The sequence below is a fragment of the Triturus cristatus genome, chromosome 10, assembly GCF_964204655.1.
Source record: "Triturus cristatus chromosome 10, aTriCri1.1, whole genome shotgun sequence".
Taxonomy (NCBI): domain Eukaryota; kingdom Metazoa; phylum Chordata; class Amphibia; order Caudata; family Salamandridae; genus Triturus; species Triturus cristatus.
This window is the reverse complement of record NC_140593.1, coordinates 732,937,797-732,951,494: the sequence shown is the minus strand read 5'-3', so window position 1 is coordinate 732,951,494 and position 13,698 is coordinate 732,937,797.

Sequence of the window (13,698 nt, the reverse complement as noted above, 5' to 3'; positions counted from 1 at the left end):
TGGTTAAGATCTTAACTCTTACTCTAAACTAATGGTTAAGGTTTTAACTCTTACTCTGGCATCATGGTTAAGGTCTTCGACTCTTACTCTGGACTAATGGTTAAGGTCTTAACTCTTACTCTGGACTAATGGTTAAGGTCTTAACTCTTACTCTGGCATCATGGTTAAGGTCTTAACTCTTACTCTGGACTAATGGTTAAGGTCTTAACTCTTACTCTGGGCTAATGGTTAAGGTCTTAACTCTTACTCTGGACTAATGGTTAAGGTCTTAACTCTTACTCTGGACTAATGGTTAAGGTCTTATCTCTTACTCTGGACTAATGGTTAAGGTCTTAGACTCTTACTCTGGCATCATGAATAAGGTCTTAGACTCTTACTCTGGACTACTGGTTAATGTCTTAACTCTTACTCTGGCATCATGGTTAAGGTCTTAACTCTCTGGCATCATGGTTACGGTGTTAACTCTTACTCTGTACTCATGGTTAAGGTCTTAACTCTTACTCTGGCATCATGGTTAAGGTCTTAACTCTTACTCTGGACTAATGGTTAAGGTCTTAACTCTTACTCCAGACTAATGGTTAAGGTCTTAACTCTTACTCTGGCATCATGGTTTAGGTCTTAACTCTTACTCTGGCATCATGGTTTAGGTCTTAGACTCTTACTCTGGACTAATGGTTAAGGTCTTAACTCTTACTCTGGCATCATGGTTAAGGTCTTAACTCTTACTCTGGACTAATGGTTAAGGTCTGAACTCTTACTCTGGACTAATGGTTAAGGTCTTAACTCTTACTCTGGACTAATGGTTAAGGTCTTAGACTCTTACTCTCGACTAATGGTTAAGGTCTTAACTCTTACTCTGGCATCATGGTTAAGGTCTTAGACTCTTACTCTGGACTAATGGTTAAGGTCTTAACTCATACTCTGGACTAATGGTTAAGGTCTTAGACTCTTACTCTGGACTAATGGTTAAGGTCTTAACTCTTACTCTGGACTAATGGTTAAGGTCTTAACTCTTACTCTGGACTAATGGTTAAGGTCTTAACTCTTACTCTGGCATCATGGTTAAGGTCTTAACTCTTACTCTGGACTAATGGTTAAGGTCTTAACTCTTACGATTGACTAATGGTTAAGGTCTTAACTCTTACTCTGGACTAATGGTTAAGTTCTTAGACTCTTACTCTGGCATCATGGTTAAGGTCTTAGACTCTTACTCTGGCATCATCGTTAAGGTCTTAACTCTTACTCTGGCATCATGGTTAAGGTCTTAACTCTTACTCTGGACTAATGGTTAAGGTCTTAACTCTTACTCTGGACTAATGGTTAAGGTCTTATCTCTTACTCTGGACTAATGGTTAAGGTCTTAGACTCTTACTCTGGCATCATGAATAAGGTCTTAGACTCTTACTCTGGACTACTGGTTAATGTCTTAACTCTTACTCTGGCATCATGGTTAAGGTCTTAACTCTCTGGCATCATGGTTACGGTCTTAACTCTTACTCTGTACTCATGGTTAAGGTCTTAACTCTTACTCTGGCATCATGGTTAAGGTCTTAACTCTTACTCTGGACTAATGGTTAAGGTCTTAACTCTTACTCCAGACTAATGGTTAAGGTCTTAACTCTTACTCTGGCATCATGGTTTAGGTCTTAACTCTTACTCTGGCATCATGGTTTAGGTCTTAGACTCTTACTCTGGACTAATGGTTAAGGTCTTAACTCTTACTCTGGCATCATGGTTAAGGTCTTAACTCTTACTCTGGACTAATGGTTAAGGTCTGAACTCTTACTCTGGACTAATGGTTAAGGTCTTAACTCTTACTCTGGACTAATGGTTAAGGTCTTAGACTCTTACTCTCGACTAATGGTTAAGGTCTTAACTCTTACTCTGGCATCATGGTTAAGGTCTTAGACTCTTACTCTGGACTAATGGTTAAGGTCTTAACTCATACTCTGGACTAATGGTTAAGGTCTTAGACTCTTACTCTGGACTAATGGTTAAGGTCTTAACTCTTACTCTGGACTAATGGTTAAGGTCTTAACTCTTACTCTGGACTAATGGTTAAGGTCTTAACTCTTACTCTGGCATCATGGTTAAGGTCTTAACTCTTACTCTGGACTAATGGTTAAGGTCTTAACTCTTACGATTGACTAATGGTTAAGGTCTTAACTCTTACTCTGGACTAATGGTTAAGTTCTTAGACTCTTACTCTGGCATCATGGTTAAGGTCTTAGACTCTTACTCTGGCATCATCGTTAAGGTCTTAACTCTTACTCTGGCATCATGGTTAAGGTCTTAACTCTTACTCTGGACTAATGGTTAAGGTCTGAACTCTTACTCTGGACTAATGGTTAAGGTCTTAACTCTTACTCTGGACTAATGGTTAAGGTCTTAGACTCTTACTCTGTACTCATGGTTAAGGTCTTAACTCTTACTCTGGCATCATGGTTAAGGTCTTAACTCTTACTCTTGACTAATGGTTAAGGTCTTAGACTCTTACTCTGGACTAATGGTTAAGGTCTTAGACTCTTACTCTGGCATCATGGTTAAGGTCTTAACTCTTACTCTGGCATCATTGTTAAGGTCTTAACTCTTACTCTGGCATCATGGTTAAGGTCTTAACTCTTACTCTGGACTAATGGTTAAGGTCTTAACTCTTACTCTGGACTAATGGTTAAGGTCTTAACTCTTACTCCGGCATCATGGTTAAGGTCTTAACTCTTACTCTGGACTAATGGTTAAGGTCTTAACTCTTACTCTGGCATCATGCTTAAGGTCTTAGACTCATACTCTGGCATCATGGTTAAGGTCTTAAATCTTACTCTGGACTAATGGTTAAGGTCTTAACTCTTACTCTGGCATCATGGTTAAGGTCTTAACTCTTACTCTGGACTAATGGTTAAGGTCTTAACTCTTACTCTGGCATCATGGTTAAGGTCTTAACTCTTACTCTGGACTAATGGTTATGGTCTTAGACTCTTACTCTGGCATCATGTTTAAGGTCTTAACTCTTACTCTGGACTAATGGTTAAGGTCTTAACTCTTACTCTGGACTAATGGTTAAGGTCTTAGACTCTTACTCTGGCATCATGGTTAAGGTCTTAACTCTTACTCTGAACTAATGGTTAATGTCTTAACTCTTACTCTGGCATCATGGTTAAGTTCCTAACTCTTTCTGTGGCCTATTGGTTAAGGTCCTAACTCTTACTCTGGCATCATGGTTATGGTCTTAAATCTTACTCTGGCATCATGGTTAAGGTCTTAACTCTTACTCTGGACTAATGGTTAAGGTCTTAACTCTTACTCTGGCATCACGGTTAAGGTCTTAACTCTTACTCTGGACTAATGGTTAAGGTCTTAACTCTTACTCTGGGCTAATGGTTAAGGTCTTAACTCTTACTCTGGACTAATGGTTAAGGTTTTAACTCTTACTCTGGCATCATGGTTAAGGTCTTAACTCTTACTCTGGACTAATGGTTAAGGTCTTAGACTCTTAATCTGGACTAATGGTTAAGGTCTTAACTCTTACTCTGGCATCATGGTTAAGGTCTTAGACTCTTACACTGGACTAATGGTTAAGGTCTTAACTCTTACTCTGGACTAATGGTTAAGGTCTTAACTCTTACTCTGGACTAATGGTTAAGATCTTAACTCTTACTCTAGACAAATGGTTAAGGTTTTAACTCTTAGTCTGGCATCATGGTTAAGGTCTTCGACTCTTACTCTGGACTAATGGTTAAGGTCTTAACTCTTACTCTGGACTAATGGTTAAGGTCTTAACTCTTACTCTGGCATCATGGTTAAGGTCTTAACTCTTACTCTGGACTAATGGTTAAGGTCTTAACTCTTACTCTGAGCTAATGGTTAAGGTCTTAACTCTTACTCTGGACTAATGGTTAAGGTCTTAACTCTTTCTCTGGACTAATGGTTAAGGTCTTATCTCTTACTCTGGACTAATGGTTAAGGTCTTAACTCTTACTCTGGACTATTGGTTAAGGCCTTAACTCTTACTCTGGGCTAATGATTAAGGTCTTAACTCTTACTCTGGCATCATGGTTAAGGTCTTAACTCTTACTCTGGACTAATGGTTAAGGTCTTAACTCTTACTCTGGACTAATGGTTAAGATCTTAACTCTTACTCTAGACTAATGGTTAAGGTTTTAACTCTTACTCTGGCATCATGGTTAAGGTCTTTGACTCTTACTCTGGACTAATGGTTAAGGTGTTAACTCTTACTCTGAGCTAATGGTTAAGGTCTTAACTCTTTCTCTGGACTAATGGTTAAGGTCTTATCTCTTACTCTGGAGTAATGGTTAAGGTCTTAGACTCTTACTCTGGCATCATGAATAAGGTCTTAGACTCTTACTCTGGACTACTGGTTAATGTCTTAACTCTTACTCTGGCATCATGTTTAAGGTCTTAACTCTCACTCTGGCATCATGGTTAAGGTCTTAACTCTTACTCTGTACTCATGGTTAAGGTCTTAACTCTTACTCTGGCATCATGGTTAAGGTCTTCACTCTTACTCTGGACTAATGGTTAAGGTCTTAACTCTTACTCTGGACTAATGGTTAAGGTCTTAACTCTTACTCTGGCATCATGGTTAAGGTCTTAACTCTTACTCTGGACTAATGGTTAAGGTCTTAACTCTTACTACGGACTAATGGTTAAGGTCTTAACTCTTACTCTGGCATCATGGTTTAGGTCTTAACTCTTACTCTGGCATCATGGTTTAGGTCTTAGACTCTTACTCTGGACTAATGGTTAAGGTCTGAACTCTTACTCTGGCATCATGGTTAAGGTCTTAACTCTTACTCTGGACTAATGGTTAAGGTCTGAACTCTTACTCTGGACTAATGGTTAAGGTCTTAACTCTCACTCTGGACTAATGGTTAAGGTCTGAACTCTTACTCTGGACTAATGGTTAAGGTCTTAACTCTTACTCTGGACTAATGGTTTAGGTCTTAGACTCTTACTCTGGACTAATGGTTAAGGTCTTAACTCTTACTCTGGCATCATCGTTAAGGTCTTAACTCTTACTCTGGACTAATGATTAAGGTCTGAACTCTTACTCTGGCATCATGGTTAAGGTCTTACCTCTTACTCTGGACTAATGGTTAAGGTCTTATCTCTTACTCTGGACTAATGGTTAAGATCTTAACTCTTACTCTAAACTAATGGTTAAGGTTTTAACTCTTACTCTGGCATCATGGTTAAGGTCTTCGACTCTTACTCTGGACTAATGGTTAAGGTCTTAACTCTTACTCTGGACTAATGGTTAAGGTCTTAACTCTTACTCTGGCATCATGGTTAAGGTCTTAACTCTTACTCTGGACTAATGGTTAAGGTCTTAACTCTTACTCTGGGCTAATGGTTAAGGTCTTAACTCTTACTCTGGACTAATGGTTAAGGTCTTAACTCTTACTCTGGACTAATGGTTAAGGTCTTATCTCTTACTCTGGACTAATGGTTAAGGTCTTAGACTCTTACTCTGGACTACTGGTTAATGTCTTAACTCTTACTCTGGCATCATGGTTAAGGTCTTAACTCTCTGGCATCATGGTTACGGTCTTAACTCTTACTCTGTACTCATGGTTAAGGTCTTAACTCTTACTCTGGCATCATGGTTAAGGTCTTAACTCTTACTCTGGACTAATGGTTAAGGTCTTAACTCTTACTCCAGACTAATGGTTAAGGTCTTAACTCTTACTCTGGCATCATGGTTTAGGTCTTAACTCTTACTCTGGCATCATGGTTTAGGTCTTAGACTCTTACTCTGGACTAATGGTTAAGGTCTTAACTCTTACTCTGGCATCATGGTTAAGGTCTTAACTCTTACTCTGGACTAATGGTTAAGGTCTGAACTCTTACTCTGGACTAATGGTTAAGGTCTTAACTCTTACTCTGGACTAATGGTTAAGGTCTTAGACTCTTACTCTCGACTAATGGTTAAGGTCTTAGACTCTTACTCTGGACTAATGGTTAAGGTCTTAGACTCTTACTCTGGCATCATGGTTAAGGTCTTAACTCTTACTCTGGCATCATTGTTAAGGTCTTAACTCTTACTCTGGCATCATGGTTAAGGTCTTAACTCTTACTCTGGACTAATGGTTAAGGTCTTAACTCTTACTCTGGACTAATGGTTAAGGTCTTAACTCTTACTCCGGCATCATGGTTAAGGTCTTAACTCTTACTCTGGACTAATGGTTAAGGTCTTAACTCTTACTCTGGCATCATGCTTAAGGTCTTAGACTCATACTCTGGCATCATGGTTAAGGTCTTAAATCTTACTCTGGACTAATGGTTAAGGTCTTAACTCTTACTCTGGCATCATGGTTAAGGTCTTAACTCTTACTCTGGACTAATGGTTAAGGTCTTAACTCTTACTCTGGCATCATGGTTAAGGTCTTAACTCTTACTCTGGACTAATGGTTATGGTCTTAGACTCTTACTCTGGCATCATGTTTAAGGTCTTAACTCTTACTCTGGACTAATGGTTAAGGTCTTAACTCTTACTCTGGACTAATGGTTAAGGTCTTAGACTCTTACTCTGGCATCATGGTTAAGGTCTTAACTCTTACTCTGAACTAATGGTTAATGTCTTAACTCTTACTCTGGCATCATGGTTAAGTTCCTAACTCTTTCTGTGGCCTATTGGTTAAGGTCCTAACTCTTACTCTGGCATCATGGTTATGGTCTTAAATCTTACTCTGGCATCATGGTTAAGGTCTTAACTCTTACTCTGGACTAATGGTTAAGGTCTTAACTCTTACTCTGGCATCACGGTTAAGGTCTTAACTCTTACTCTGGACTAATGGTTAAGGTCTTAACTCTTACTCTGGGCTAATGGTTAAGGTCTTAACTCTTACTCTGGACTAATGGTTAAGGTTTTAACTCTTACTCTGGCATCATGGTTAAGGTCTTAACTCTTACTCTGGACTAATGGTTAAGGTCTTAGACTCTTAATCTGGACTAATGGTTAAGGTCTTAACTCTTACTCTGGCATCATGGTTAAGGTCTTAGACTCTTACTCTGGACTAATGGTTAAGGTCTTAACTCTTACTCTGGACTAATGGTTAAGGTCTTAACTCTTACTCTGGCATCATGGTTAAGGTCTTAACTCTTACTCTGGACTAATGGTTAAGGTCTTAACTCTTACTCTGAGCTAATGGTTAAGGTCTTAACTCTTACTCTGGACTAATGGTTAAGGTCTTAACTCTTTCTCTGGACTAATGGTTAAGGTCTTATCTCTTACTCTGGACTAATGGTTAAGGTCTTAGACTCTTACTCTGGCATCATGAATAAGGTCTTAGATTCTTACTCTGGACTACTGGTTAATGTCTTAACTCTTACTCTGGCATCATGGTTAAGGTCTTAACTCTCACTCTGGCATCATGGTTAAGGTCTTAACTCTTACTCTGTACTCATGGTTAAGGTCTTAACCCTTACTCTGGCATCATGGTTAAGGTCTTCACTCTTACTCTGGACTAATGGTTAAGGTCTTAACTCTTACTCTGGACTAATGGTTAAGGTCTTAACTCTTACTCTGGCATCATGGTTAAGGTCTTAACTCTTACTCTGGACTAATGGTTAAGGTCTTAACTCTTACTCCGGACTAATGGTTAAGGTCTTAACTCTTACTCTGGCATCATGGTTTAGGTCTTAACTCTTACTCTGGCATCATGGTTTAGGTCTTAGACTCTTACTCTGGACTAATGGTTAAGGTCTTAACTCTTACTCTGGCATCATGGTTAAGGTCTTAACTCTTACTCTGGACTAATGGTTAAGGTCTGAACTCTTACTCTGGACTAATGGTTAAGGTCTTAACTCTTACTCTGGACTAATGGTTTAGGTCTTAGACTCTTACTCTGGACTGATGGTTAAGGTCTTAACTCTTACTCTGGACTAATGGTTAAGATCTTAACTCTTACTCTAAACTAATGGTTAAGGTTTTAACTCTTACTCTGGCATCATGGTTAAGGTCTTCGACTCTTACTCTGGACTAATGGTTAAGGTCTTAACTCTTACTCTGGACTAATGGTTAAGGTCTTAACTCTTACTCTGGCATCATGGTTAAGGTCTTAACTCTTACTCTGGACTAATGGTTAAGGTCTTAACTCTTACTCTGGGCTAATGGTTAAGGTCTTAACTCTTACTCTGGACTAATGGTTAAGGTCTTATCTCTTACTCTGGACTAATGGTTAAGGTCTTAGACTCTTACTCTGGTATCATGAATAAGGTCTTAGACTCTTACTCTGGACTACTGGTTAATGTCTTAACTCTTACTCTGGCATCATGGTTAAGGTCTTAACTCTCACTCTGGCATCATGGTTAAGGTCTTAACTCTTACTCTGTACTCATGGTTAAGGTCTTAACTCTTACTCTGGCATCATGGTTAAGGTCTTAACTCTTACTCTGGACTAATGGTTAAGGTCTGAACTCTTACTCTGGCATCATGGTTAAGGTCTTAACTCTTACTCTGGACTAATGGTTAAGGTCTGAACTCTTACTCTGGACTAATGGTTAAGGTCTTAACTCTTACTCTGGACTAATGGTTAAGGTCTTACCTCTTACTCTGGACTAATGGTTAAGGTCTTAACTCTTACTCTGGACTAATGGTTAAGATCTTAACTCTTACTCTAAACTAATGGTTAAGGTTTTAACTCTTACTCTGGCATCATGGTTAAGGTCTTCGACTCTTACTCTGGACTAATGGTTAAGGTCTTAACTCTTACTCTGGACTAATGGTTAAGGTCTTAACTCTTACTCTGGCATCATGGTTAAGGTCTTAACTCTTACTCTGGACTAATGGTTAAGGTCTTAACTCTTACTCTGGGCTAATGGTTAAGGTCTTAACTCTTACTCTGGACTAATGGTTAAGGTCTTATCTCTTACTCTGGACTAATGGTTAAGGTCTTAGACTCTTACTCTGGTATCATGAATAAGGTCTTAGACTCTTACTCTGGACTACTGGTTAATGTCTTAACTCTTACTCTGGCATCATGGTTAAGGTCTTAACTCTCACTCTGGCATCATGGTTAAGGTCTTAACTCTTACTCTGTACTCATGGTTAAGGTCTTAACTCTTACTCTGGCATCATGGTTAAGGTCTTAACTCTTACTCTGGACTAATGGTTAAGGTCTTAACTCTTACTCTGGACTAATGGTTAAGGTCTTAACTCTTACTCTGGCATCATGTTTAAGGTCTTAACTCTTACTCTGGACTAATGGTTAAGGTCTTAACTCTTACTCCAGACTAATGGTTAAGGTCTTAACTCTTACTCTGGCATCATGGTTTAGGTCTTAACTCTTACTCTGGCATCATGGTTTAGGTCTTAGACTCTTACTCTGGACTAATGGTTAAGGTCTTAACTCTTACTCTGGCATCATGGTTAAGGTCTTAACTCTTACTCTGGACTAATGGTTAAGGTCTGAACTCTTACTCTGGACTAATGGTTAAGGTCTTAACTCTTACTCTGGACTAATGGTTAAGGTCTTAGACTCTTACTCTGTACTGATGGTTAAGGTCTTAACTCTTACTCTGGCATCATGGTTAAGGTCTTAGACTCTTACTCTGGACTAATGGTTAAGGTCTTAACTCTTACTCTGGACTAATGGTTAAGGTCTTAACTCTTACTCTGGCATCATGGTTAAGGTCTTAACTCTTACTCTGGACTAATGGTTAAGGTCTTAACTCTTACTCTGAGCTAATGGTTAAGGTCTTAACTCTTACTCTGGACTAATGGTTAAGGTCTTAACTCTTTCTCTGGACTAATGGTTAAGGTCTTATCTCTTACTCTGGACTAATGGTTAAGGTCTTAGACTCTTACTCTGGCATCATGAATAAGGTCTTAGATTCTTACTCTGGACTACTGGTTAATGTCTTAACTCTTACTCTGGCATCATGGTTAAGGTCTTAACTCTCACTCTGGCATCATGGTTAAGGTCTTAACTCTTACTCTGTACTCATGGTTAAGGTCTTAACCCTTACTCTGGCATCATGGTTAAGGTCTTCACTCTTACTCTGGACTAATGGTTAAGGTCTTAACTCTTACTCTGGACTAATGGTTAAGGTCTTAACTCTTACTCTGGCATCATGGTTAAGGTCTTAACTCTTACTCTGGACTAATGGTTAAGGTCTTAACTCTTACTCCGGACTAATGGTTAAGGTCTTAACTCTTACTCTGGCATCATGGTTTAGGTCTTAACTCTTACTCTGGCATCATGGTTTAGGTCTTAGACTCTTACTCTGGACTAATGGTTAAGGTCTTAACTCTTACTCTGGCATCATGGTTAAGGTCTTAACTCTTACTCTGGACTAATGGTTAAGGTCTGAACTCTTACTCTGGACTAATGGTTAAGGTCTTAACTCTTACTCTGGACTAATGGTTTAGGTCTTAGACTCTTACTCTGGACTGATGGTTAAGGTCTTAACTCTTACTCTGGCATCATGGTTAAGGTCCTAACTCTCACTCTGGACTAATGGTTAAGGTCTGAACTCTTACTCTGGCATCATGGTTAAGGTCTTAACTCTTACTCTGGACTAATGGTTAAGGTCTGAACTCTTACTCTGGACTAATGGTTAAGGTCTTAACTCTTACTCTGGACTAATGGTTAAGGTCTTACCTCTTACTCTGGACTAATGGTTACGGTCTTAACTCTTACTCTGGACTAATGGTTAAGATCTTAACTCTTACTCTAAACTAATGGTTAAGGTTTTAACTCTTACTCTGGCATCATGGTTAAGGTCTTCGACTCTTACTCTGGACTAATGGTTAAGGTCTTAACTCTTACTCTGGACTAATGGTTAAGGTCTTAACTCTTACTCTGGCATCATGGTTAAGGTCTTAACTCTTACTCTGGACTAATGGTTAAGGTCTTAACTCTTACTCTGGGCTAATGGTTAAGGTCTTAACTCTTACTCTGGACTAATGGTTAAGGTCTTATCTCTTACTCTGGACTAATGGTTAAGGTCTTAGACTCTTACTCTGGTATCATGAATAAGGTCTTAGACTCTTACTCTGGACTACTGGTTAATGTCTTAACTCTTACTCTGGCATCATGGTTAAGGTCTTAACTCTCACTCTGGCATCATGGTTAAGGTCTTAACTCTTACTCTGTACTCATGGTTAAGGTCTTAACTCTTACTCTGGCATCATGGTTAAGGTCTTAACTCTTACTCTGGACTAATGGTTAAGGTCTTAACTCTTACTCTGGACTAATGGTTAAGGTCTTAACTCTTACTCTGGCATCATGTTTAAGGTCTTAACTCTTACTCTGGACTAATGGTTAAGGTCTTAACTCTTACTCCAGACTAATGGTTAAGGTCTTAACTCTTACTCTGGCATCATGGTTTAGGTCTTAACTCTTACTCTGGCATCATGGTTTAGGTCTTAGACTCTTACTCTGGACTAATGGTTAAGGTCTTAACTCTTACTCTGGCATCATGGTTAAGGTCGTAACTCTTACTCTGGACTAATGGTTAAGGTCTGAACTCTTACTCTGGACTAATGGTTAAGGTCTTAACTCTTACTCTGGACTAATGGTTAAGGTCTTAGACTCTTACTCTGTACTGATGGTTAAGGTCTTAACTCTTACTCTGGCATCATGGTTAAGGTCTTAACTCTTACTCTTGACTAATGGTTAAGGTCTTAACTCTTACTCTGGACTAATGGTTAAGGTCTTAGACTCTTACTCTGGCATCATGGTTAAGGTCTTAACTCTTACTCTGGCATCATTTTTAAGGTCTTAACTCTTACTCTGGCATCATGGTTAAGGTCTTAACTCTTACTCTGGACTAATGGTTAAGGTCTTATCTCTTACTCTGGACTAATGGTTAAGGTCTTAACTCTTACTCCGGCATCATGGTTAAGGTCTTAACTCTTACTCTGGACTAATGGTTAAGGTCTTAACTCTTACTCTGGCATCATGGTTAAGGTCTTAGACTCTTACTCTGGCATCATGGTTAAGGTCTTAAATCTTACTCTGGACTAATGGTTAAGGTCTTAGACTCTTAATCTGGACTAATGGTTAAGGTCTTAACTCTTACTCTGGCATCATGGTTAAGGTCTTAGACTCTTACTCTGGACTAATGGTTAAGGTCTTAACTCTTACTCTGGACTAATGGTTAAGGTCTTAACTCTTACTCTGGACTAATGGTTAAGATCTTAACTCTTACTCTAGACAAATGGTTAAGGTTTTAACTCTTAGTCTGGCATCATGGTTAAGGTCTTCGACTCTTACTCTGGACTAATGGTTAAGGTCTTAACTCTTACTCTGGACTAATGGTTAAGGTCTTAACTCTTACTCTGGCATCATGGTTAAGGTCTTAACTCTTACTCTGGACTAATGGTTAAGGTCTTAACTCTTACTCTGAGCTAATGGTTAAGGTCTTAACTCTTACTCTGGACTAATGGTTAAGGTCTTAACTCTTTCTCTGGACTAATGGTTAAGGTCTTATCTCTTACTCTGGACTAATGGTTAAGGTCTTAACTCTTACTCTGGACTATTGGTTAAGGCCTTAACTCTTACTCTGGGCTAATGATTAAGGTCTTAACTCTTACTCTGGCATCATGGTTAAGGTCTTAGACTCTTACTCTGGACTAATGGTTAAGGTCTTAACTCTTACTCTGGACTAATGGTTAAGGTCTTAGACTCTTACTCTCGACTAATGGTTAAGGTCTTAACTCTTACTCTGGCATCATGGTTAAGGTCTTAGACTCTTACTCTGGTCTAATGGTTAAGGTCTTAACTCATACTCTGGACTAATGGTTAAGGTCTTAGACTCTTACTCTGGACTAATGGTTAAGGTCTTAACTCTTACTCTGGACTAATGGTTAAGGTCTTAACTCTTACTCTGGCATCATGGTTAAGGTCTTAACTCTTACTCTGGACTAATGGTTAAGGTCTTAACTCTTACGATTGACTAATGGTTAAGGTCTTAACTCTTACTCTGGACTAATGGTTAAGTTCTTAGACTCTTACTCTGGCAACATGGTTAAGGTCTTAGACTCTTACTCTGGCATCATCGTTAAGGTCTTAACTCTTACTCTGGCATCATGGTTAAGGTCTTAACTCTTACTCTGGACTAATGGTTAAGGTCTGAACTCTTACTCTGGACTAATGGTTAAGGTCTTAGACTCTTACTCTCGACTAATGGTTAGGGTCTTAACTCTTACTCTGGCATCATGGTTAAGGTCTTAGACTCTTACTCTGGACTAATGGTTAAGGTCTTAACTCATACTCTGGACTAATGGTTAAGGTCTTAGACTCTTACTCTGGACTAATGGTTAAGGTCTTAACTCTTACTCTGGACTAATGGTTAAGGTCTTAACTCTTACTCTGGCATCATGGTTAAGGTCTTAACTCTTACTCTGGACTAATGGTTAAGGTCTTAACTCTTACGATTGACTAATGGTTAAGGTCTTAACTCTTACTCTGGACTAATGGTTAAGTTCTTAGACTCTTACTCTGGCAACATGGTTAAGGTCTTAGACTCTTACTCTGGCATCATCGTTAAGGTCTTAACTCTTACTCTGGCATCATGGTTAAGGTCTTAACTCTTACTCTGGACTAATGGTTAAGGTCTGAACTCTTACTCTGGACTAATGGTTAAGGTCTTAACTCTTACTCTGGACTAATGGTTAAGGTCTTAGACTCTTACTCTGTACTCATGGTTAAGGTCTTAACTCTTACTCTGGCA